General features: G+C 45.1%; 1 protein-coding gene across 1 annotated transcript in view; it reads left to right on the top strand.

Moving 5' to 3' along the window:
• LRRC70 (leucine rich repeat containing 70) overlaps positions 1-22,810 on the top strand; it is a 79,223-nt gene that overhangs the window by 15,191 nt on the left and 41,222 nt on the right. The window contains exon 2 of the mRNA XM_078675140.1: positions 21,576-21,640. The gene's annotated coding sequence lies outside the window, so the exon portion shown is untranslated. The remainder of the gene's footprint in view (positions 1-21,575; positions 21,641-22,810) is intronic.

The following is a 22,810-nucleotide window of genomic DNA, read 5'->3' as shown; positions in this document are numbered from 1 at the left end:
TAGAGGTATTGCACAAAAAGGTGGCATCTTCGTGGACAAACACGAAGGGCGGGATTCATTCTGACCCCTGTTAGACTCGTTTTTTGTGCCCTTCTGCCCTCTGTTAGACTCGTTTTTCCCTTGTTTTTGTGCCCTTCTGCCCTCTGTTAGACTCGTTTTCCCTTGTTTTTCTGCCCTTCGGCCCCCCAGTTAGACTCGTTTTTTGTGCCCTTCTGCCCTCTGTTAGACTCATTTTTCCCTTGTTTTTCTGCCCTTCTGCCTTCTGTTAGACTCGCTTTTTGTGCTCTTCTGCCCTTTGTTAGACTCACTTTTTGTGCCCTTCTGCCCTCTGTTAGACTCGTTTTTGTGCCTTTCTGCCCCGTTAGACTAATTTTTTGTGCCCTTCTGCCCTCTGTTAGATTCGTTTTTCCCTTGTTGTTCTGCCCTTCTGTCCTCTGTTAGACTGGTTTTTTGTGCCCTTCTGCCCTCTGTTAGACTAGTTTTTCCCTTGTTTTTCTGCCCTTCTGCCCTTTGTAAGACTGCTTTTTGTGCCTTTCTGCCCTCTGCATCACCACATCATCACTCAGCGCTACCCCAGCATCACTCAGCACCACCACATTATCACTCAGCACCACCACATTATCACTCAACACCACCACAGCACCACTCAGCGCCACCACAGCATCACTCAGCGCCACCACAGCATCACTCAGCGCCACCACATTATCACTCAGCACCACCACAGCACCACTCAGCACCACCACAGCATCACTCAGCACCACCACAGCACCAATCAGCACCACCACAGCACCACTCAGCACCACCCCAGCATCACTCAGCACCATCCCAGTATCACTCAGCACCACCACAGCACCACTCAGCATCACCACAGCACCACCACAGCACCACTCAGCGCCACCACAGCATCAATCTGCGTAACCATTCAACAACAACTGGTTCAAATATGTTCTCTCAATGTTTCAAACTTTATTACAAATGTCACAAAAAGATGTTAATATTTCACTTCTGTTCTTGGATTTTCGTCACAATAAAATACACTGAACATAATCTTCACAAAAGTTATTTTCAAAAGTTTAAGCTATTGCCATTATAAATTAAAATCACTTTTATTTAAGTATTAATTATTTGAAAAGATTAAAAGCCATTGTAATTTGTAATATCAATACAGCTAAGTCACGAAAATACAAAACATGTTGCATTACAAATGCTATAAGTGTCACATTTGCGAAAGTTATAACTATTGACATTGTAAATGACAAAGCTATTAATTTAGCTATTTTCAAAACCAACACATAAATAAAAAAAATTGTCATTTACAAGACCAATAGCTCAAACTTTCCTAATGCGAGACCTATTGCATTGCAAATGCTTGTTTTTATATCTGTCAGAGCTTCCTGTTGAGGTTTAATTTTCGTGACAGGCGCCTCATTGCCTACTTGTAACTATTCTCTGACCCTGCTTTAAGGGTCAGAACAGGGTCAGAGAATAGTTGCAAGTAGGCAACGAGGCGCCAGGAAGCTCTTACAGGCTTACAGCAGCAGGTGCCCAAGTTGAAGTTAATTTCTTTGTAACCCTTTTGTAAAAGGTTACAAAAAATTTGCCTCACCTTTTGCACCTGCTGCTGTAACCCTGTAAGTGCTTGGCTGAAAATTCGTCCCGCTGATTCGCGGATTTTACAGCGATTTCGCGAGATTCACGGATCGCAAAATCGCGGAAAATACGTAAATTCCGCGAGTGGAACTAATTTTCAGCCCATGCTTATTTATCATATTCTGTATTATTGCTCTATTTTTTGCTTCTCTTTTGTCTTTTCTTTTTTTTTGTTTTATAACTGATGAGATGTTTAAAGTATTAAGATATGCCGTTCTTTTTTTCTTACTTTTTCTGTAGTATTGTGCCAAAATGTATGATTACATGCTTTATACCAATGATTGTAACGGATTCGGGGTCCTGGTCTCAAGGGGGCAGGGGGGATGTGTTTAACTTGTGAAAAAAAATGAATAAAAATATTTTAAAAAATAACATACAAAGAGCTCTGTTGCCTCTTTCAAACAACCATGATGTGTACGTGATGATACACAGCGTCCATCCTAGGTGTTTGGAAGGTCAATATTACATTTTCAATGCTAAAATATTGGCACAAGCAGCGTATTTTTTTAATTGGTGCCAGTTTTCTTTGTCTTCAGTGATAGGCACACCATGGGATTGCTGTAGTAAATAGAGTAAGCGCTTTGTGCCTATTTGATTTGATGATTAGCACACCACATTGTTGAAGTGCCTGTCTCAGTTGGTGATTGGCACACCTTGTCAAAAGTGCCTACCACAATTGGTATTTGGCACACCTTATTATTAGTTTCTAGCATATTCTTGTTGTAGTGTCAGTTAATAGCGTTAAATACCAGTGATGAACTCATTCAACAAGCTGTCATACAATGAGCATATTTAGAAGTGAGCTGCTAAAATTTTTATATATATATAGAATACAAATCCTGTGGTGGAGCAACTTGTGGCAACACAGCAAGCAGGTACAGACCACTCGAGCGCGTCTTCAAGGTGATAAAGTGCTTTATGTCTCCGTAACTGGCAGCATGACGCGTTTCGACTGGGGAAACCCGAACTTGATCACAATCATATATATATATCTATCTCCTGCTCCTGTTGCACCCAAAGACGAGAGTCACTCAGCGAGCGGGTGCTGTACTGCAGTGGTGCCCGGCAAACACATAAACGCTTCTCAATCCTTTTAACTCGCAAAAAAGGAAGACAGCACTCACGGGACTTCAACTCAACGGTGATTTAATCTTTCTTCGTCAGTGTCAACAAACAATGCGCAACACCATTTTAAAGTATCATACAGTTCATAACGGAAACAAACAATGGCTGGCCTGAACGCCGCATGGCGCGCGCAATCTTGGAAGTATATACTTTCCAAAACTTCTCTCATCAAATATGCCACAGTTGATAACAAGACTCATTTCAGCATTGAAATCAGAACTGATATTTGATTTTACAAATTCTACATTTCATTTCAACTGTGGTGATATTGTATTAATTTCGCCGTGGATCGTCAATTGCAACCTCTGTCATGAGGTTGCTCGCCCAACCATTGTACCATATTAAATACAGCCGTGTATCGGCCTTATCACAAGGTAAATTTACTTCAGAAAAACAAATTGAATCAATTCAACAGACAATCATACCACCATGAACTTATCATTTATGAGATTTGCAGAAGCTTAGCTATCCAAGTGTACTGCCAATTCTTCCCCACTATTTAGTCCATTTGTGGACTTGGTTTGTAGATCCACAATATACCGGGACTCTAGCCTCCTCGATTTTAATACTCTGTCACCTCCTCTTAAGTGTACACAGTCTACACAAAAATACTGCAGCAGGTCCCTGTTGCTTGTGTGTTTGATTGAAAAATGGCGTGCCACAGGATAATTAAAATCCTTTTTCACAATGGCACACATGTGTTCCAATATCCTCAGTTTCACACAATTAATGGTGCTCCCTATGAATCTAAGTCCAAAGGGGCTCTTGAGACAGTAGATCGCATGTGTTGTTTGGCAGGTCATGAATTTATTGATGTTTTTGCCTTCCTTCATGCCCTTCACTTCATAGGATAGTACCCTCCTGCTGAAGGCACACGCCTTGCACCTTCCGCAGGGGTAGAATCCTTTCATTTCTTGCAATGTTCCCTGTCTTGCTGAGATGGTATCCAAGTGGCTGTGTACTAGGCTATCTTTCAATGAGCGAGCCTTTCTGAAGGTGATCAAGGGGGCAGCTGGAATATAGGCATCGATGATAGTATCAGTTTTCAACACATGCCAATTTTTTTGCATTATGTTCCTCAATGTGTCAGCATCATGAGAAAAGGTAGTTATCAGCCGAAACCTACCATTTTCTCATCTTTGTTTCTTTTGTTTCAGTAAATCCTCTCTAGATAACAGTTCTACTCTTTTAAGGGTGCTCTCTTAGAGGCCTAGATTATATCTCCTTGCTGTAAATCATTTGAGGCTATCTCTGGCTGCCAAATCAAAGTCACACTTTCTAGAGCAATTCCACTTTAATCTAAGGAATTCCCAGTAGGGGATGCTGTTTTTCAGTATTGCAGATAACTGCTTGATGCATGTACCGTGCTATTTCCAGCAGTTAGTTTCCTGAATAAGGCAGTAGTGACTTTTCCATCCTGAATCTCAATTCTCAGGTCCAAATAGCTTGCTGCCACCAAGCTAATCTCGCCTGTGAATCGTAGATTGACTTTGTTGTTGTTTAGATGTGCCAGATACTCCTCTGACTGACTTACTGAACATCTCCACACCAAAAAAAGGTTGTTGATGTACCTATACCAGGACACTATATTGGTGGTCCAGTTATCATTGGTGCAGCCCCAGGCCACCTGCTCCTCCCACCAGCCAACGAATAAATTTGCACAGCTGGGGGCGAAGCAGGTGCCCATAGCTTTGCCCAAGAGCTGCCTATAAAGGTCTCCCTGAAAGAGAAAGATGTTATTAAACTGGTAGAATTCAATTAACTCTAGCAGCATGCTGTTATGTGTTGCAAATTTCAAAGGACGTTTCTGTAAAAAATATTTCACTGCTTGTATGCCTTGCCGGTGATCAATGCAGGTGTATAGGCTTGTAATGTCTAATACTATTAGACAATAAGAGGGCTGCCATTCTAGCGCCCTTATGTGACCAATGAAATCCGTAGTGTCCTTGATATATGATTTCAAACCAAGAACTGCCTCAAACAAAAAGTGATCCGGAAACCTGGAGAGATTTTCAGTCAAGCTGGCCATTGAAGAAACGATTGGTCGCCCAGGTGGTTTGTCTTTATCTTTGTGCAACTTAGGCAGGTGATAAAAAGTGGGTTTGTTGAATGCTCTCCTGATATCTTTCTGTTGTCGTCAACTCATAGCAATCCCGATTCCTCAATTGTCGCAGTGCTTCTTCCACATACTGCTCCCGAGATAATAGAACAATAGAACATGACAGAGGTTCCAATTGCTGATCCACGGCGTGATTATTACAACATCACCACAGTTGAAATTAAATGAAGAATTTGTAAAATCAAATATCGGTTCTGATTTCAATGCTGAAATGAATCTCGTTATCAACTGTGGCATATTTGATGAGAGAAGTTTTGGAAAGTATATACTTCCAAGATGGTGCATGCCATGCGGCGTTCAGGCCAGCCATTGTTTGTTTCCATTATGAAATGTATGATACTTTAAAATGGCGTAGCGCAGCACATTGTTTGTTGACACTGATGAAGGCATTGCTTCCGAAACACTTCTGTCTACAGAAAGATTAAATCACCACTGAGTTGAAGTCCTGTGAGTCCTGTCTTCCTTTTTTGCGAGTTAAAAAGATTGAGAAGCGTTTATGTATATATATATATATATATATATATATATATATATATATATATACATATATATATATATATATATATATATATATATAGATAGATTTAGATTGAATATTGAGATAACATTTTGTCAATAAAAGTTTAATTATAATAATTACTTCTCTTGGAGAGTGAGCCAACATGTAGGATGTAACTCATCCTCCTTTCTACTTATGTAGTCCTGGCAAACCAACCATCACATGGCGGAATTGGAAGAAAATCTTTGCAACTTATGCTAGGTTGTGTGACACTAATTTAAGTTCAAAGTGCAGATATTCTCTATTATTGCACCGTCTAGGTTTTGAGGGGCAGGAGGTACTCGAACATTTGCTCGAGCTAAGCACTGCCGACCGGAGATTGTTGAATTCATATGAAGTTTATATTCTGAAACAAGATTGGCATTATCATCCACGAGCGAGCACAATCATGGAAAGATATTATTTGGGTTGTGGGAACAAAAGAAAGATGAGTCTGTGGAAGAATTTGTGACTAATATTAGGAAAATGACATTAAATTGTAAATTTGGAGGAGCAACTGAAAAAAGAATAAGGGATCACTTTGTATTGAAATGTGCACATGACTAAATAAGAGGAGCGTTGTGGTTGAAGAATGAACCAACTTTCAAATATGTGATTTCCAAACAAGTTGAGCACATGGTCAAGTGTGTTGATGAGTTAAGCAGTGCAAAAAATAGAATGAAGGAAAGTCACTCAAAGGTTGAAGAAATAGTTAGTCAAGTCAAAACCAAAAATACAAGTGTTGTAGAAAATTAATAAGCCTACATGTTTTAGAAGGTAGAAATGTAAAAGAATTTAAAGGTACATGCTTTAGGAGTGGTAAAACAGGTCACAAAACCATTGCAACCAACTGTCTTGCATTGAAAGCTATCTGTAATATGTGTGGTAAGAAGGGTCGTTTCTCCAAATGATGTAATGATAAAGAAAGAGGTGTGTCAAGCAATAAAAGAGATTGTATTACAGGTGGATGGTGTAGGAACTGGACATCCATAAGATAAAGTGAGAATTGAAGGGGTTGAAAAAGAGATGACATTTGAGTCATGTTACATCTCACAATGAGTGTAAGACCACATTTACACATATTTCAAGGATAAGGAAACATTTTACATAATGGACATTTCCTAGGTGGGTTATGGTGGGGTGTCTATAAAATGTTTGGGTAGTTTACAGTTTGCTTCGAACTTGGAGGGAGAATGGTGACTGGGAAGGTGTATGTTGCAAAAAGTGGAGATGCTTTACTGGCGTGACCACATAAATGTTTGTTGAGAGTGATGTTAAATCCTAATGCAGTCCCTCAAGTACAAGTGCAAGAAATAGATGAAACCATAGGTACATTTGAAGAGGACTTTAAGGATGTTTTCTGGGATGAGTTGGGTTGTCCTAAAAAGGTCAAACATCACATAAAGTTGAAGTGTGAAGTGAAACCTGTGGTAGCCAAAGTGAGAATACCTTTGAATGAACAAGAAGGGGTACAGAAAGAAAAATAAAATTTCATTGATTTGAAACTTGTTGAACCAGTTGAGGCAAGTGAATGGTTGGCTCCCAATTTGCTGTCTAAAAAAAGCTAATGGAGAGATTTGTGTGTGCTTAGATCTGCAAGCACTCAATATGGACGTTGTTTCAGATAAGTACCATCTTCCCAATATTGATGAAATCATCATTTCCACATTAGCAGTTGCTAAGTTGTTCACAACTTTGGATTTAGCATCTGCCTATCATCAAATGGAGCTAGACAAGTCTTTACAAGAATTGACTGCATTTATCACATCTGTAGGAACCATTTTTGCATATGCCTTTTGCTTTGGCCCTCTGCAGCCTCTGTGTTTCAAAGAATCATGTCAACAATGCTTAAGGGAGTTATGGGAGTAAGATATCCTCAAGATGATCTATTGATTTTTGGGCGTACAAAGGAGGAGCGTCTCCCAAGTGTGTGTATTTCTAGAGAAGTTGAGGAAAGCAGGCTTGACACCGGAAAAGGACAAATGCGATTGTTGTGTACAAGAAGTCAATTATCTGGGACATCATATTTCAGGACAGGGTGTGTTTCCAAGAAAGGAGTTGGTTGAAGCCATTTTAAAGTGACAGGAAGCTTGTAATAAAGAAGAATTCATTTTATTTCTAGGTATGGTGGAATACTACTGTAAATTAATTCTGGGTTATGCAGATAAAACAGAACATTTAAGACGGCAATAAGGTCAAATGTAAATTTTTTGTGGGATACTGACTGTCATAAAGAGATCATCTCTGTAAAGGAAGACCTAAGAAATACCCCCTGTTTGCAAGCATTTGTACCATATGAAGAGACTTACATAAAAATAATAATAGATGAAATGAAAAAGAAATGTATAAAGCGCAAAAACATTCACCTAAGGGTGTCAAGGCGCTAGCTCATCAGATTGAAGACAACAAACAGATTTCACCACATCAGAGATTAAAAAGCCACATTTTTATTGCCTTTCTGAAGGCCAAAAGATGAGTTTCTCCTTTTAGCCTTAGTGGAAGTGAGTTCCAGAGTTGTATCATACCAACCAGGAAGCTTCTTCCACTTTAGGAACACTTTTTAAACCTGGGAACTACCAGGTTATGAGCAATCTGCAACTTACATTTCTTCCGAAGGCTGATAAAAAGGCCACTACAATAGTCGACCTTCAGTAAAACAAGAGCCGACACCAGTAATTATGCCAGCGTAAAAGGGATTGAGCTGAATTAATTTAAAATAGGAATGGGATTTAGCATTTAATTGCTTGTGCATCTCATGCTTAAAAGGATCTGAGTTCAATTACTCAGTAATTGAGAAAGAAGGTCTGGCCATTTATTGGGCGTTGATAAAATACAGGAATTTGCTTTGGGACATGAAAATTAAAGTGCTTTCAGATCACATATCTTTGAAAGAAGTATCTCCTTACAAGAATAGATGTCACTGTTGACTCTATTTCTGGGGTGGTTATTAGATTTACAGATTGTTTATCTTGCTTGGTGAGTGTTGATAAAATTGAGCAGAATGCAGAAACGTTCTTGGATGATGAGGTGAACATATGTGAGGTCACTTCAGGTGCTGTAGAAGAAGGAGAGTGAGTTAGCCATGGAATAGGTAATTTCTAATGCAATTGAAATTACTTAAACTGGGAGAGGTTAACAATTGAAGAAACCCTGGTCCATGATTACAGATGAACTCTCAGTGGTGAATAGAATTCTCTCTGTTGGAACAAAACTCTCACCACTGGTTGTTGTGCAAGGGAGATTATTTAACTTGGTCCATGATGGAAGTATGGCTATTGTGAAAACTAAAGAAAGATTGACGTTACAATATTAGTGACCAGGAATGGATACCAAAGTAGAAAGATTGTAGAGATTGTGTGGATTGCCGAATGAGTGACAAGTTTAAGGGCTGACATGTCCCTGTCCTTTTATATGCGGATGATGCTGGTTCAATGTCTCAAACACCAATTGGCAGCTGGGGGTTGTGCACTAATCAGTCTAGAATGTGTGTTATGCCATGTGGGCAGAAGCGAGTAAAATCTTGCCGCTTTGTACTTCAGTGTACTTCCCTGGGCTTAGCCTACGAATTCCCCTATTTGGGTTTCATTTTGTATTCACCTGGGTCCTGGGTACCTTGTTTGAAACAAAGGTGCATGAAGAATTATAACTTTGCAGGTTATTCTATTTATCCTGGTGTCTAAGATAGGCAGCAAGTCAGTAACGGTCATAGTTGAGATCTATGCCAGGAAATTTGACCCAACCCTCACCTATGGTGCTTGTCTCTAGAGGAATTAAGCAACGACGGCATCCAAGCTGAGGAAAACAGGATTTGCGTGACCCCTGGGTCACTTAGCTTCACCATTTATGAAGAAATGGGCCTAGCGTTTGTGGAGGATGGCCTCAAGTTGGCTTCTCTGATGTTATGGTGCTCTAATTGGTGAAACCAGGATAGAGACATAATTCTGAACTTCCTTGGTTGTGACACGGGCCTTTGCATCCCATGGATAATATATGTGAGATACATGTGTCCTAAGGTGGCCAGACAAGGTATTTTTATCCCACCTGACCACCTCACAGTAAGGGACAAACAATATCTCAAAGAGGCTTTTAAGGAACTTCTGGTCAGGGGAAATGGAGTCCTGTAAACTGCAGAAACCCGCAAACATAGAGCATTCATATACAAAGAGCCCTGGGCATGGCCCCATATTTGAGGATGGTACCAATTGACAGGGATAGAGCTCTTCTCACAGGTTCAGGCTGGGTCTGATCAGGTGTCAACTTTCTTTCCCTTTGGCCAGTTTAACTCAAAGGAAACCCCGATATGTCCCTGCAACGAGCAATCTCTACAAACTATTGCCTATTTTAGTTTTTTTTTTTTTTTATCATGGTTGTGCTAGGATATATGCATTTTCCCTGTTAAGAGGTACCTTAATCTCCCAACACATCCCGGCTCTTCGATACATACAGTCTCTCCTAAATCTCAAGGTTTGTTTTGGAGATGCTACATTCCTTAAATATGCATTACAACATAGGTGATCCTTGATGTTTTAGCCTAACTCATGCTTTGCTTTTTGTACCACTGCCCCTTGTTTTGTTTTATCTTATAAATGGACATGTGTTTTCAGTATTCTGAACACATTTTATATTTATGATCTCTTAACCTTCATATGTTTTGTTGTGTTATTGGGGCATTTTAGGTTCATTTCTGCCCCCAATGATGCAATGTTTTTAACTTGATGATATTTTATTGTATATCTATGATAATTCTTAGCTTTTATGGCTGAAAATGAAGCTGATAATGAATGAGGGACAAAGTATTAAAAAATAAACAAAAGCCCATTGTAGGTGGAGAAACTGCCATTGACATAGTAGGACCATTGCATGGTGAAATTCACACTCCATTTCTTATAATGGTGTTAGATTTAATTTCAAGGTGGATGGAAGCAATTTGTGTTAGAGTTATCTCGACTATAGTGTAATTAAACTCTTAGAAGAGATATTCAAGAGGGAAAGTTATCCAAATTTCATTTTATCTAACAACAGTCCTCAATTTAGTCCTCGTGAAATGCAGAAGTATTGAAGAGATAGTGGACTTTTTACAGAAAGGAAGTTCTGTTTATCACCCAGAAAATAATGGTGCTATATTGTTAATAAAACGTTATAACAAAACACAAAGTTTTTTTTTTTTAATTCTTTTTATTATTGTAATTAACACCATACACTGGCCATTGAGGCCACACGATAGGGTTGCAAAGGCGTACAGTGGGTCACAAAAGGAACAACACATTACATTGAAATCATATCAGTGGGACTACAATCCATCAGGGCATTTAAACATCCACCTCATGCGTCGATCTTCGAGGCTGGGGGGTTCACATAAAAGGCCCCTGTATTCGTTCCATTGGGTCCATATCTCCCCACCATTTCTTGGGGCATCCACGTGCAACATACACAGTTTGTTCCTGTAGCATACACCAGTCCATGTCACGTTTCCAGTCCGCAAGTCGCGGATGCGTGACTGCCCCCCAGAGTCTTGCTATGTTGCGCTTAGCTACCATCTGGCAGAGTGTCACCCAGAGCCTGCCTCTGGCTGATAGGTCCGTCGGCTCCCATATGTTCAAGATACATCTTTTAACCTCAGGGCGTAACTCAACTCCCCAAACGTCCTGCATGCAACGCGTCACTTTCACCCAATAGGCCTGTAATAAGCGGACATTCCCACAACATGTGAAAGAAGGAGCCAACCATTCCGCGCCCCCTCCTACAACTGTCATCTTCACTCCTGCCCATCCCTTTCAGTCTAGTGATGGAAATGTAAACTCTGTGTAAGATTTTTAGTTCTATGAGCCGCAGCCTAGACGAAAGAGCTGCCTCCTTAAGGGAGGCCAGCGCACTCCTCCACTCCTCCTCATCAATTACTAAACCATCAGCCTCCCACCTTTCTTTGAGCCCTAGGAGCAGGTCAGGGAGGTTATTTATCAACTTCTTGTACAGGAGTGAGAGTGCATGTTCCTGTATGGGGCCATCCAAAATCCTATCTTCCACGCGGGAAGCTTGAGGGGGGCAGCATACCCTGAGGGATATTCTTCTGCAGTGAATGGTGGACCTGGAGGTATCTGAAGTACTCGGTGTCTGTGAGCTCATAAGTAGTTTGTAGGGATTGAAAGGACTTGACCCCGCTGGAGTCCCAGAGATCCCAGACCCTAGAAATGCCAATGAGGTCCCAGTTACGGAACCCCTTTGTACAACCCAGAAGGCCATGTCGTTCTGACACCCAAAGCAGGGTGGCCAAGGTGAGCACGTTGTGCCAGCCCATCTTCTACTGGACTATGTGCCATATCTGCACAGAGTGGAGGGTCGGCCCCGTGAGCGCGAACATAGGCCGCAAGTAAAGGGCTGCTTCATAGTTCCCTCCCTGGAGAAGCCACCTATCCATGCCATACCCTGGGTCGTTGCCGTCACAATAAGTCCCTTGATTGATAGCGGAAAGGTGTGCCGCCCAGTAATACCTGTGGATGTCAGGTAGGGCAATCCCTCCATCGTACCACCCCAGAGTCAATTTCTGCAGAGCTATTCAAGGTGCCCCAGACCACAGGAGGTCCCTCTGCGCCGCCTCATCAGCCGTGAAGTACGACGAGGGAACTAAATCGGGGTAATTTTGGAGGGCGTAAAGGAACCGGGGCAGCGCCATCATTTTAAACGGCCCAGAAGGGAGACCGGGAGCTTCTGCTATGCGACGGAGTCTCGTTTGAGTCTCTGGAGTGGCGGGAGTAAATTCCTGTCATACATGGCGGCTCTACCCTTTGACACAAAAATGCCCAAATACGTAAAGACCTCGGTGACCACTTTCATTGGACAGTCCCGTGGAAGTATAGGAATGCAGCCGTGGATGACATAGAGGAGAGATTTGCTCCAGTTGATACTATACCCGGCGTTCTTACCGAAGTTGGTGAAGATATCCAGAGCTACGATCAGTGATTGCCGGGGCCGCGAGAGATAAAGAAGGATGCCGTCGGCGTATAAGGAAATCCTGTCCTCCCATCCATCAGCCCACCGGAGCCCCTTCAGGGAGACGTCCTGTCTAATCCAGGTGGCCAGCGGCTCAAGGGAGAGGGCAAATAAAAGAGGTGAGAGCGGACACCCCTGGTGTGTCCCTCTTCCCAGGGTGAATGCCTTTGAGACCTTATTATTGACGACCACCTGGGCAAGCGGTTCTGTATAGAGGAGGCGCACCCACGAGATAAAGCCAGGGCCAAAGCCCAGCTTACGGAGAACCGCCATCATGTATGGCCATTCAAGAGTATCGAAAGCCATTGTGGCATCGAATGACACCACCACAGCGTCTTCACTGATCGTATGGCATCTCCCCAGCACCCTGTTCAGTCGACGGAGATTAAGTGCCGTATTGCGGTGGGGCATGAACCCTGATAGGTCCGGATGTACCAAAGTGGTGAGGACCGGCTGGAGCCTATAGGCCAAAACTTTCGCCAATATCTTAGGCTCTGCGTTTAGCAGGGAGATTGGCCGACCGATAGGAGGCACACATCCCCCCTTGGCTTCCCTTCCTTAAGGATTGCTACTATAGTTGCTAGTCTTTGGTCACGGGGTAGCATCCCTTTGGACCTGCTCTCTTCGAACATACGCTTAAGGTAAGGGCTGACTCCGTCCGGCTTGAGCTTGTATAGCTCAATCAGAAGGCCATTCGGGGCCAAGTGCCTTACCGGGATGGAGCTCTCCTATTGCTCGCTCCACTTCTGCCATGGTGAGTGGCGCCTCAAGGAGGTCACGCTCCGCCTCAGACAGGGCCGGCATACACAAGTCCACCAACAGTGCGACCGAGACTTACTCTGGGCGGTCAGACCCACTGCTGTAGACTGCCCGGAAATGGCGTGCAAATTCAGTAACTATGTATGTCTTGTGGTTCGGTGACGTCCGCCGTTTGAATCTCCGCCACCACCCTATTTGCCTGTTGCTTTTTATCAAGCCACGCCAGAAGTTTACCCGCCTTGTCTCCCTGGTCGTAGATGTTGCCCATCTAGTGGCCACCATCTTCTTCGCTGCCTCAGTGACCGTCGCCTGGTATTCCACGTTTTTCAGACAGACAGTGGCGCGCCGCGGGTGTATTCTCTGTATGTGCTGTCTCCTCCAACGTCCCCAGGTCAGCCTCCATGGCAACCAGCTGTGTCCCTCTCTCCTTCCACCGACCCGCGATCGCCGGCAGGGCCTCCCCTCTGAGGACCGTCTTAAAGGCCTCCCATAAAGTAATCGCTGAGTCCACAGATCCATCGTTGTTATCAAAATACCGGGCGATGGAGAGGGTCAGTGCCTCATGGAGGTCCTCATTACGGAGGTGCCAAGCATGGATAGGCGCGATGCACCCCACTCTCCGATTTCCAACGGTAATGTGAACCAGCACCAGTGAGTGTTCTCAAATACCTCGCGCTAGGTGTATTGCCGTGCGTACGATCGTGTCTGGGTGCAGTGGAATGAGAATGTGATCAAGGCGGGAGAAAGAGTGGTGGGGCCCCGAATAGAAAGTGTACTGTGTGTCAGTAGGGTGCGCCAGGCACCAGACGTCTGTGAGGCCAAATGTCTCCAGGAAGTCTCCCAACGATCTCTGTCCCCGGGGTGTCTCCCTGGGCGGATGTCTAACCAGCATCCCCGAAACCACTGCGTTAAAGTCCCCACCTACGAAAAATTGACCCTCCGGGAGGGATAGGAGGAGTTTACCGAGGTCCGTGTACGCCTGTGACTGAAGGCCCGGCGGGACATAAATGGAAAGCAGAGTAAGCCTGCAACCCTCCCATTTACCTGAGACTGTGGCAAATCGGCCCTGTGGGTCCGTGGTTGTGTGATCTGGAAGGAAAGGGAATGTGCGTCGGAGAAGTACCCCCACTCCCCGGGACCCCGTGGTGAAGCCCGAATGGAGTGACAAAGTGTACCCATACCTATTTAAGGCTTGACAAGTGTTGCCTAACATCTCTTGTAGCATAACAACATCAGGAAGGTGACGCTTAATGAACTGCAATACCATGGTGCGTTTGAGTTTTCCCCCCAGCCCATTAACGTTCCAGCTCAGTATCTTGAGACTTTTGTCCCACCTCTTAGCCATATCCACGTTTCACAGTTGGCTCAGACCCCCGGACCCCTGCACGCCATGCAACCTCCACAAAATACCTCACGTGCAACCAATCAAACAATTCCCCCCCTCCCAGACCTCCCACAACTCCTCCTCCCCTGGCCTACGACCCCCCCTGCCCTCCCCCTACAACCCCTCCCTCCTCCCCCCCGCTCTCAAAGAGCCCCACAACTCCCTTCCTTCCCAGCCCCATCAGACTCATACTCCCCCCTTTGAAACAGAACCTCCCCACCCTGCTCCCTGCTCTGTAGGTTTCAAACTACCCACTGCCCCAATAGGCAGAGCGCCTTTCACCCAACCCTGGAGTGAGGGAACCCCCCCCCGAGGAAACTCTGTTAGATAGAACGTGGGCCGGCCCCAACTCCAGCCGCCGTACCTGTGCTGCCCCCAGGCTAGGAGTCCCTTGTTACCGTGGAGCGCCCAAAAATGAGTCACATAGTCTCGGAATCACTGGGCGGATGGTCCTACCACCCCACACTGGTAGCACAGAAATATAAACAACACACATGCATTACACGTTACAGTTCAGCAGGGCATGGTCCCTCATTAAGTCCTCATCGTGCAGCTGTGTCTCGGAGAGAGTCCCAGCAGGGACAAGTCGATCTAGAACGCCATGACCGTTGGCTCCGCTCCTCTCCCTCCGACCTCTCCGCAGCAGACCCAGGGGAAGGGGCCATGGTCTCCCTCCATTTGTTACGATTCTGCCCCGTCTGTGCTGCCGGCGCCGCCCTATCAAGCCACTCCTGGACCAACGCCGGTGAAGTGAAGAACATGGACTTGCCTCCCACAATGATCTTTAACTTCGCAGGGAAGAACATCATATACTTGATGCCCCGGTCCCGGAGCGCCGCCTTTACTCCCAGGAAGGAGCGCCGTTCTTGCTGGACCTGCACCGTGAAGTCAGGAAAGAATCGGATGGTGGCCCCCTCGTATTGCAGGTCGCCCTGTTGTCTCGCCACCTGAAGGATGGCATCGCGTTCCCTAAAGTTCAATATTTTGGCGATTATCGTTCTAGGCGGAGCCCCCGGCTTGGGTTTAGGGACCGAAGCACGGTGTGCTCGTTCAATTGTAAAGATCTTGGAGTGTCTTTTTGGCTTCAGGTGGTGGAGGATTAGGTCCTCCAGAAACAGCTCCACACTTTGCCGCTCCGTTCCCTCTGGCACACCTACCACGCGGATGTTACTCCTTCAGGCCCTCCCTTCCTGGTCTTCAAGCCGCAGGGCCATTTGGCGGTGCTGGTGGACAAGCTCGTTGATCCGGCCTTCGAGACGTTTTTCCGAGGTCTGTAACGCTTTGATGTCCGTCGCGTTAGTTTTGGACCCCTCCGTGGTCTTGCCCAGGTCTGTGCGGAGTAGATTCACCTCAATGGAGATCTTATCCATTTTTGTCTCGAGGTTAGTGCCTAGCGTCTGGATCGGGGCCATTATGTAAGTTAGGGATAGCTCCGCTTGGTCCGTCGTGTCTCTTGCTGTCACTCCGGACTGTACCTGACCCAGCGGCACCACATATTTATCAAGTTTGTTAGTCTGGGTGGATGCTCCCCCCTTGGGTCGCATGGCGAACAGCGGCGCTCCCGCCGCCAAACCTCCGGGCCGCCGGCTTGTGGGATGTAGGCTGTGGTTTTCTGCTCGTTCCTCACCCCTAGGTCGGGTCAGTGTGTCCACTCCGCGTGGCGGGCCCACTCAGCCACAGCAAGTCTATGTGTTTGCCACACCCCTAGGCCTCAGCCCGCCAACAGCAGCAAAGGGTGTCTCCACCCTGTCACCAACCGGCCCGGCCCACCAAAGCCGGTAAGAAGACCACAACGTCTCCTCTCCCAGGGGTGGGTCCCCAGGGGCACCAGCGCACTCCGCCGCGCCCTGGTGTCAGTAGCGCCTCTGCCAACTCCACGACCTTTCCGGGCTCTTACGTCTCCTTTAGCGCCACCACCTCCGGGCCCGGGGCCCACCACGTCCAGCCCACTTCTTAGGGTCTCGCCCCTCTGGGGAGCTTCAGCGGGACCAGGCCAACGGCGTCCCGCTCCGCCACTCCGGTCACTCCGCCACCACCCCCGGCCATGCCGCCAGATACTGCTCCCTGGGCCCCCCATCTGTGTCAGGGGTGTGTGCGTGGCCGAATGTCGCCACTCGCTGTCTCCCACCTTTAGGCCCTGCTCTCACCCGTAGCCGTCAATAGGTGCCAGCCAGATCTCAGGCGGCGCCCCCGGGGTCTCGCGCGCCCCCCCTCCGGATCGCTCCTCACAGGCCCACCAGGCTGCCGGTAGCGGCGCGGTCCGGCGCCAAGTCAGTGGCCCGCCCGCAGGAGAGCCGACCTCACTCCGACCCAGCAGTCGGTGGTAGGCCGCAAGCTGGGGCCTCTATTTCGGCCACTCCCGGCCCCAGGGCTCCAGGCCGCGTCCCCGGGCCCACCGCGGTATAGGAGAAAGCCGCGATCCGCCCCGCGGGTCCTCAAACTCTGCTCCAAGCGCGGATCGGTATCGCCACACCACAGGGAGCCGGGGCGCCGTTGGGAAAGCGCCCTGGCCAGGATTAGCTGACGGATTTCAAGGGGACAGCAGCGGTCCCGACGGAGCTCGGGTCCTAGGCGGCCATCTTCATCGGCGCCTGGCCACGCCCCCCCAACAAAACACAAAGTTAAGGCCAACTAACAATTTAAATTGGAGTATAGTCCTGCAAGACAGAATTACAGCCTATCGCATGTCTCCTCATGCCACTACTGTGAAAACACCTCTTGAACTTTTCAAAGGCAGATCTGAAAATTCCAAGATATGTCCAGCTTGAATGGCAACAGGGTAAAGGTTTAAAATACAAGGGAGTTGGTAAATGGTGTGAAGAACTAAGACAAGAGTAAAGGGAACAACATTTTGCTAAAACGAAATGTGTAGCATACAACCAAGTTGCCATAGGCGGTGTAGAAAAGAGAATGGCACCCGTGGGATGACAACCATGGTCAAAGTACTCTGCAGAGAGAAAAGTGGTGAAGTTGTTTAGAAATGCCATGAAGACGGAAGATGGAAGGGTTTGGAATAAAAGTCGAGCTGTGGTAATCCGGCCTCAAAGAGACTCTGCTGAAGATTAGCACAGTTGTGAGTGCAATCACAATTTAGATCAGGGCATTTCTGAGAGCCATGGAAAGTCACATCATAGTACCATAAGGGAAAGAAGTGTGAGAGCATGTAAAATGCCAATGTTCACTAAGGATTATATATCTAATATATTATTTTGTGTATTGTTGTGGGATAGCATAGCCGTGATGTTAATTTTGAAGTTAGTTTGATAAAGGGAAGGAGTGTGGGATGACAGATTATATATGCAATGAGTAATTTTACGTAATGTTTGGAATGGCATGGATGTGATGTTAATTTTATAGTTTGTTTTATAAAGGGGACAGGAGTGTGGGATGACAGATTATATATGATATATGCAATGTATGATTTTATGTAATGTTGTGTGATAGCATAGGTGTGCTGTTAATGTTCTAGTTTTTTTATAAAGGGACGAGAACTGTGGGATGACATAGATTGTCACTCCGCACTAATTATAAGAGTTCTGGGAACATTCTAATAATGACAGTTTATGTGCTGTGCTTGGTGATGGATGAGGCAAATAAAAGCACATACTAGACTTAACCGACCTGGGCTGTGTTTGCATGTAAATGTGGTAAATACCACATATAAAAAATAAAAAAATATCACATCTATCCCGTTAGTCCCTGACAACATGGATCTGCAGGAGGCACCCGGGGTGGCCTGAGCAGAAGATAAAAAAATATGTTATGTTATGTGGATTTGCATTGCGAAGCTTATCACCCGGAATGGTATCTAGGGGCTGTTGCAGGTGTATTGAAACCGACCAGAGGGTGTAGTGAGTCACAAAAAACTGAGTGTGCACTACCTAATGAAGGCTGTGACTGGGGAAAGGAGGGGTTATGTCCCTGGTGTCAGAAGGTTGAAAGAACAGCTAGGAGGATAGCTCCTTTAAGGAGCAAAGGCTATCACACACCCCAGAGGGTTTCATGCTTTACCATCAGGCAGCTCCATGTTGGGGCGGGCATTGCAATGCCACACGGGCCCCTTGCCTGAGGTCTTCTCTTTTTGCCGATGGGTGAGGGGGCAAAAAAACTAATGTGATTAGAGATGGGAAAGTGCAAGTGAGAAACAAAAATAATAATGTGAGTAGAGATGGAAAAGTGCAAGTGAGAAACAAAAATAGCTATAGGCAACCCACTAGATATCATTTATTGACTGTGTTTCTATGCGATAATAAAAACAAGGACTGTAAAGTCGCGGCTGGAGAGGGGAAAGGTTATAACCTCTTGAGCTCAAAATAGGGTGTGTGTAGAGAATTGGGTCAACATGTTTCGTGCCTGTTTAAAGTCCTATGGATTTCGGCATTTAGTCAGGATCAAGGGATCCTCTGACAGGGACGGATTGAATGTGTGTTTGTGTATGTGAAGTGACGTACCCTGGAAGCTGGACTCATGGTGTAGTCCAGTACAAAGGAAGAACAAGGTACCTTCTGGATACACCTGGGGAGAGAGAGAGAGTAAAACTGACACCCAGGCAGACAGAGTTCCAATTCCGGGTCTGTAGTGTCAGATTGTTGCCGGACAAAAAAAGGGAAAAGACATGTTAAATCAACAGTCAAGAGGACACAAACGAACATAGATTACTTCACACACTGCATATCAAAAAAAGCTATTTAATGTTCCTAGTATGATTCTTAAACCATCCTTGATTGCAGTAGTCAAATAGCCATGTACTTCAAAATAGAAACAACAATTATGGTGTAGTGAGTCAGCATTGGAGAGTTAGTTGAAGAGACAGGTCTTCAGTGTCTTGAAAATGTCAAAAAGCGAGGAGGAGGCACGGATGTATAGAGGGAGATAATTCCAGGTTTTGGTTGCAATTGCAATGTGGGAGAATACCAGACCTCCCATTCAGCTTTTGCTGATATGGGGTGCTAGCAAGTGACAGTGAGGCTGAGTGCAAGTGTCTGGTGGGTTGGTCGAAGTGAAGGCAGTTGTTAAGGTATGTTGGTCCTGTGTTGTGCAGTGTCTTGTATGCATGCGGGAGGAGTTTGAATTGGCATTGTTTATGTAAAGGGAGCCACTGGAGCTTTCTGAGATGTGATGTGATGCAGGGGCTTTGTGGGAGCTCGAAGATGAGTCTTGCTGTGGTATTCTGGATGGTCTGGAGCTGTTGTAGGTGGTGGTTGAAGATTCCAGAGTAGAGTGATTTGGCATTCTCTAATCTGCTTCTGATGAGTGCTTTGTGACAGTACGTCTGGTGTTCTGGTGTATCAATTTGAAGATCTTGCGAAGCATGCAGAGTATATGGAAGCAGCAGGAGCTGACTGCATTGACCTGTGCTGTCATGTTGAGTTTGTCATTGAGGATGATTCCCAGGTTTCTTTCATGGTTGGTTGATGTGGGTCTGAGATCTGAAGGCCACAAGGGTGAAGTCCCAGGGGAATTCCTGTTCCCAAAGATCAACACTTTCGTCTCGTTGGAGTTGAGTTTCAGGCAATCAGCTTTCATTCACTAGGCTACATTGATGCAGTTGGCGAAGTTGGGGTGGTGAACCTGTCGGACAGTGATAGAATAAATGGGGTTTAATTGGCATAGGAAATTATGAAGATGCTTTTGCTCTGGTGATGTCGGTGATCGGTATCATGTATATGTTGAACAGGGTTGGGCGGAGGGATGAACTTTTGGGGACTCTGAAGAGCAGGTTCTTGGGTTTCAATGTGTAGGGCAGGAGTCTGACTCTCTGTGTTCCTCCTGGGAGAAAAGAGCATTTCCAGTTGAGGGCCACTCCTTGGATGCCTTTGTTGTTCAGCCTTCTGAGGGGTTTGAATTGCGGTACTCTACTAAACACATGGCTGTGAAGAGTGCTTTTTCCATGCTGTGGTTTCTCTGAAAACCTAATTCGGTGTGGTCAAGTTGGTTTAGAAGTTCGATTTGGTTGATGAGTCGTTTGTTGATTGCCTTCTCTATCACTTTGGCTGTGTAAGGGAACAGGGAGATGGATCATAATTTGCTCAGTTGGCTGGGGTCAACCCATGGTTATTAGAGGAAGGTGTTGACTGCTGTGTTTTTTCAGTCTTCGGGGAAGGTGGTTGATTTGATGGAAGAGTTGAAGATTCAGGTGAGGAACTTGCTGATCTGTGGTCTTCCTATGTTGTAGGTGTGAAGGAGGCAAGAGTTTGTTGGGGCACCCGAGTGGACAGTTTTCATGATAGCTGTGATCTCTTTCTCGGTGAAGTGTTTTCCCGCTGTTTTGGTGGGTGTGTTGGTTGCTGGTGGGCACGTTGGCAATGAGATCCTTAGGTTTGGGTTGTGTCAGATACTGAAAATATTGAACAGAGAGTGACTAACCTGTGATAATCGTCCAGCAGGATTGATGCACAATGCTTGTCTTTCCACTCCCTCTGATGTTCAACCAAGTGAATAGTTTCAGCACTAATTCTGGAGGAATATCAAGGGGTATGGGGGAATGGGACAAAATAGGAAAAGAGCCAGCCACCTACTGTATGACAGATTCCTTGTATCACCCTACTGGCTCTTCTGTCATCTGCCCTCAGAGTGTGAGTACCTGAACAACAAGGGAAAATAATAAATTTTTTCAGCAAAAAAAAACTTTATAGTGTATGATTTGCAGTCTCAATCATTTGCATTGTCTCTTTCAATTTAGACTCAGCATACCTGTTAATTCACACGAGAATCCTTTAAAACGTTAGCTCTTTCTCTTCTAGTTGTTTTGTCAATAGAGTTAAATTAGTCTTTGGATTTGGCATACACGGCGTGGTTTCCTTAATGTCTCTCTCAGGTTAGTGCAGATTACGCGATTCGTCAAATAATAAGTATCTTGTAAAGATTGAAGTGTCTTTCATTTTTGACCACCAAGTTCTTATACAGGTGCTCAATATGATTCCTTTGTCTCAAATTCCTAACTTGCATGCAAGCATGAAGAAGGTAAACATCAAATGTACTTAGCCTTCTTTTGTTTCTTTTATCTCTTGCAGATCATCAAGAAGTTTCTCCAGGAAGCTCAAGGTTCAGAGAGGAAGACAATTTCCTCGGTGCACAGGTGAGCTGGGTAAGCAAAGGACAAACATGGTTGACATCTTTAATGGAACTCTGATTGCCTGGCAAAGGGGGTGGTCCAAAGGAATGGAATTTATATCCTCTTAAAATAAAAGATGGCTGCCACCATCACATGGCTGTTTCAGAACCTTCCAGCTTGTTTCAGAAGGATTGCGATGTGCTGTCCATGTTTATTTCCTGACCTGTTCCAGAACCTTCTGGTTTGTTCCTAAATCTAATAGCTTGTTCCAGAACCTTCTAGATTTTTCCAGATACAATGCAATGTGCTTTCAAAGTCTATTTCTAAGCAAATAGTTGACAACCTTGTTTCCTTTTACCAACAGTCTTAAATTATGTTTGTTCATTTCAGTTCTATTAGATTTCAACACTTTTGACTCCCTCCTTCCCTCAAAGCCTTGGGAATCATCTTTTTGCATTTCCATGAATGTACCCAAAATGACAAACCCCCTGGGATGTACTCAGAAAAACCTGACTCTGTAAACTGGATGGACATGATAGGTACCCGCCTTAAAAAAACTCCATCTCGGAAGGTGACCTTGCTTGATGGGAGTCTGCCTGTGGAAGCTGCAAAGTAATCGTGGTGCATGGAGATAACTAGCTGGTTCCCAAGACCTTTCCTCGAGACCCTGCCCTTTCCAGTCAATTAAATAGTAGACTTGACCTCGTATTTTCTTACAATCGAGTTTATGTTTGATTTCATATTGAACTTCACCACCTACTTCAATGGTGTCATGTGCCCGACTTTGGCCTGGCAGAAAATAGTGCCAACTTACATTACATGGTTCTTTCCTAAAGTTGCTTTCCCTTTGTCACATTGACTTTTGACACACATTTGCATCTGTTACTTGTGTTAGTTTTTAAGAAACACCATCCTGGCAGACACAAAAAGAACTTCATGAGAACACTATCACACTGCCATGACATTATGTGCAAAGTCTTCATGTGTGTGATACAAATGTGTTTGTTATTACGTCCATATGGCGATGCAGCTCTCTGTGAATTATAAAAATTTGGCAGCCTGATCACAATCACAGCACGAGGCAAGGATGACCTTTCCCAAATATATCCTTTTGTTTCCAAATACAAAGAGACGCTTCTGCTAACTTCAATGGTCACTGCATGCTAATGCGTTCACCTGGCAGCTGATTGACAT

The sequence above is a fragment of the Lissotriton helveticus genome, chromosome 2_1 (genome assembly GCF_964261635.1).
Source record: "Lissotriton helveticus chromosome 2_1, aLisHel1.1, whole genome shotgun sequence".
Taxonomy (NCBI): Eukaryota; Metazoa; Chordata; class Amphibia; order Caudata; family Salamandridae; genus Lissotriton; species Lissotriton helveticus.
Note: the sequence above shows the minus strand (reverse complement) of the source record. Positions and strands in the feature narration are given on the sequence as shown.